Source organism: Nanorana parkeri, unplaced genomic scaffold (assembly GCF_000935625.1).
Source record: "Nanorana parkeri isolate BGI_ZX_2015 unplaced genomic scaffold, ASM93562v1 scaffold257, whole genome shotgun sequence".
Lineage (NCBI taxonomy): Eukaryota > Metazoa > Chordata > Amphibia > Anura > Dicroglossidae > Nanorana > Nanorana parkeri.
The window spans coordinates 100,251-104,787 of record NW_017306525.1 but is presented as its reverse complement, the minus strand read 5'-3'; positions in this window follow the sequence as shown (position 1 = coordinate 104,787).

Below are 4,537 nucleotides of genomic sequence, written 5' to 3'. Positions count from 1 at the left end.
CGGGTCATTACCTGCAGCCCGGCTTCCTTATTGGCTGGGAAGCCAGCTGCATGCTATTTGGCCAGCTCGATGCTGTTTGGCTGGGAATACCCCCTTTATATATACACTTTATACCACCATACACCCCCTGTATAGTCCATACATCCCTGCATTCCCCCCTACAACCCATGTATACCCCCATACACCCCCTGTATAGTCCATACATCCCTGCATTCCCCCCTACAACCCATGTATACCCCCATACACCCCCTGTATACCGCCATAAACCGCCTGCATCCGCTATTCATCTGCTCTATACCTCTATACACCCTTTGCATCTACCAAACACCCCCTATGTACCACCATACACTTCCTATATCCTCCATACACCCCCTATATACCCCTATACACCCCTATATACACCAAACACCCCCTATATACACCAAACCCCCTCTGTCCTACCCTGTGCTCCCCCTCAATCTCGTCCTCAGGTCGGGCTTGGCCTCTTCCTTGAATTCCTAAGACGTGAGCTTGGACAACTTTTTCTGTTCAATGTTTATTGATTTTCAACATTTTTTAAACAGGGAACACAAATACCACAATAGTAGCACATTGTGGGAGTACAGATCGTCGGTTCAGTTACCTTGATGAGCTGAATGTATTCGGCTCAAGTGAAAGGGCCCTTAAAATGAAATCAATATGTAAAAGCTGGGAGTTCTGTCCCCGAGCTGTCATGTGACTGGCCTCTGCAGTGATTAGAGGTTTTGGGGCCTTTACGTGGGTATCATATAAACTTTTCTATTCCACTCATCCCTCCCCATCTTCTAATTGTCCCTCCCACGAGGAGAGACATACAACCTTCTGCCCCGCCCCCAAGCTTCCACCCTGACATAATCCTCCATCCGACTTGACTTGATATGATTCTCTGCTGTGCAGAAATAAACCACAGAGACGTTCACAGCAGCTGTTTATTGATAAATATCTTTCTTTTGATTTTTTAAAAAGGTTTACATTTTTACAATGATGTATTCACCCCTTCGTGACTGACGACGTACATACGATGACGACGCAATAATTCTAGGGCCAGTATTTTGGGGTATCTCTAAATTGATGACCTGTGGGGGGGCTTTTAAAGCGTCTTCTATGAACTTTTTGGGGTACTGCAGTTTTTCACCGTTTCACGGACGCACGCAATTTGTAAACTGGGCATGTTGGGTATCGTTTCACTCGTTGTAACCTCCTCTTTTATATTTCATTAAAAAAATGGGTATTTTGTTGTGTTTTGGGGCATTTAATTAAATTTGTCACTAAATGTTTGTGTTTGATAAGGAGTTGCGCTAATATTACGCAACATAAAAATTTGCAACTACCACCATTTTATTCTTTAGGGTCTTGGCATTCAGAAAATATGTAATGTTTGGGGGGTTTTAAGTGATTTTCAGGCCTAAAATGTGGAATATAACATGGGTGCAAAAAATGAACAAAAAAAGGACTCAGTCATGAAGGGGTTAAAAACTATATTTCTGTTTTTGTTTTGTTTTTTAAATAAACTTTATTGATTTATTGATAAATATGTTTCTCATGATTTTACAAAGAATCGTCACATTTTCAGACTATATTCATTATAATGATTACAATGAACCTTCTCCCAAAATAGTTACTTTCATGGCGGTGCCTGTGGTAATAACTATCAAGGCTGGTAGTGTGCTTCTATCAGCTCTCAACCAAACTTTCAAACCCTCAAATGGCTGCCTCCCCCCCCTTGCAGCACTATGGCAGTTGCAATCCAAGTAGAGGTTAAGATGTCTCCTTGCTGAGCTGTAAGGTCTCGTTCACGCCTAGGCGTATTGCATATGCGCGTCTGTCGCGCGTTTCCGAAGGCTACTTGGCTGTATCCCAGTGGAAACGCGCAACAAAACGGCCCAAAGTAGTACCTGGACCTTTTCAGGCGTGGGCCGTTTTGTAGCGCGTTAGTGACGGGCGGAAATACGCCAAGGTGGGAACGAGACCATTGAATACAATGGGATTTATATTTTTGAGCGTTTTGTAGAGCGTTCGTCGAGCGTAGAACGAGCTACAAAACGTTCAGGTGTGAACGAGGGCTTAAAGATAGGAGGTGTGGAGGTGTTGTCCCGCTTTAATTATCGACTGCAAAGAAAGTGCGAGAGAAGACATTTTGAGGAGTGACTGTAGCGGGAACGCGCATGCATCAGATCTGAGCCCATTCAAAGTTCTGCAGTACCAGGCACATTGTAAAGCACACTCTACAGTTCTGTGTTGTATCTCCCCCCTGGTGTCTGTACTGGCGTCTGTCGCTCTTCCCTGCAGTGGCTTTTTCTTGGTCCTTCTGGGCCAGGGACAACTTGGCTGGGAAGAAAAGGGCTAGATTATGCTGGACGTCCTTCCAGCCAGGAAGTGAGGTGGGCTCTATCTGACTTGCTGCAGCTTTTAATGCACATTGTGAGAAGCTCAGAGTGTGCAGTCAAATCAGATGATCAGCAATTTCAGTCCAGGAGAGGAGCCGGTACAACTGTGCAAGGCTGAAGGGGAGGCCGGAGGTCAGATTTAATGTTCCCATGCCTCACCTCTCCCCTCCATCTCCCAGGAACAATTGGTATGTTATCTCCCCTCCACCTTCCAGGAACAATTGGTATGTTCTCTGCCTACCCTTTCCCCTCTACCTCTCAGGAACAATTGGTATGTCCTCTCCTCCCCACCTTCCAGGAACAATTGGTATGTTCTCTGCCTCTCCTCTCCCAGGAACAATTGGTATGTCCTCTGCCCCCCCTCTCCTCTCCCAGGAACAATTGTTATGTTCTCTCTGCCCCCCTCTCCTCTCCCAGGAACAATTGGTATGTCCTCTGCCCCCCCTCTCCTCTCCCAGGAACAATTGTTATGTTCTCTCTGCCCCCCTCTCCTCTCCCAGGAACAATTGGTATGTCCTCTGCCCCCCCTCTCCTCTCCCAGGAACAATTGTTATGTTCTCTCTGCCCCCCTCTCCTCTCCCAGGAACAATTGGTATGTCCTCTGCCCCCCCTCTCCTCTCCCAGGAACAATTGTTATGTTCTCTCTGCCCCCCTCTCCTCTCCCAGGAACAATTGGTATGTCCTCTGCCCCCCCTCTCCTCTCCCAGGAACAATTGTTATGTTCTCTCTGCCCCCCTCTCCTCTCCCAGGAACAATTGGTATGTCCTCTGCCCCCCCTCTCCTCTCCCAGGAACAATTGTTATGTTCTCTCTGCCCCCCTCTCCTCTCCCAGGAACAATTGGTATGTTCTCTGCCTCCCCTCTCCTCTTCCAGGAACATTTGGTATGTTCTCTGCCTCCCCTCCACCTCCCAGAAACAACTGGTATGATATAACAATATGCTCAGGGGCGTCCCGAGGCTGGGTGTCACCTGGAGCGGAGACCGGGGGACACCACGCCGTGACATCATCGTGCATGCACCACATCATTGCGCATGCGCAGTCATCCAATTGACACCTGCTGGCGGGCATCTTAGTGATAGACGCCGGCAGAGAGAGGAGGGGACGGTCACCCGGCGGCATGAGGTATGCCCCCCCCCCCGGTCCCCCCCTCTCTCCTGACACTGTCGGGGTCTCGGTCCATGACCGAGTGTCGGACTTTTTAGAGGGGGGAGACACTAAAATTACTCTCAATCATTTTGGTGTCACCCCTCCAATGGTGTCACCAGGGTGAGGGCCGCACCTCCCTTGTGACGCCACTGAATATGCTTTCAGTGGTGTATAGGGAAGCTAATAAGAGAAGGTTATTGTTGGGGTTTATATGCGCTTTAAATGTGATTTATTTCTGTAACTATTACATAATATCATGATGGTAATGAATTAACATCGGTGTCCAGACAAAGCCGAGTAAAAGTTATTTGGGATCTGGTGGGATTTCATGATGGATCCCCGTGTCTTCATCTACACTGAGTGGCCGGATTATTATATACACTGAGTGGCCGGATTATTATATACACTGAGTGGCCGGATTATTATATACACCGAGTGGCCGGATTATTATATACACCGAGTGGCCGGATTATTATATACACCGAGTGGCCGGATTATTATATACACCGAGTGGCCGGATTATTATATACACCGTGGCGGCCCAACCAAGTACTGATGGGGGGGTCATAATAATCTGGCCACTCAGTGTATAGTGTACAGGAACATGAATCATTTTACCCTTCAGATAATTCAGGATAATAACCGTATACAGGGGCGGATTTTCCACAAGGGACATGCAGTTCCAGGCGCCGGGCGGGCAGTTGTGCTTTACATGTAGCTCGGCTTTGGGCAATCAGAGCTAATTGTACATCGGGGAAGCCGCCGCTTGTTTTGTACAAGTGATCTCAGTGATGTCGCCGAGATCACCTGTATGCAGCCTGCAGGCCGGCCATTCTCCATTGGGGGGTGTTTGGCAGGTAAGGGGGCGCATTGAGGAACCTGGCCTTGGGGCAGCAGAGAGAATAAATCCGGCCTTGGGTACAGGTACCCTTTAGAACAAGATCCCACAGCGACTCATAGACACGCAGACATGCATACACGCAAT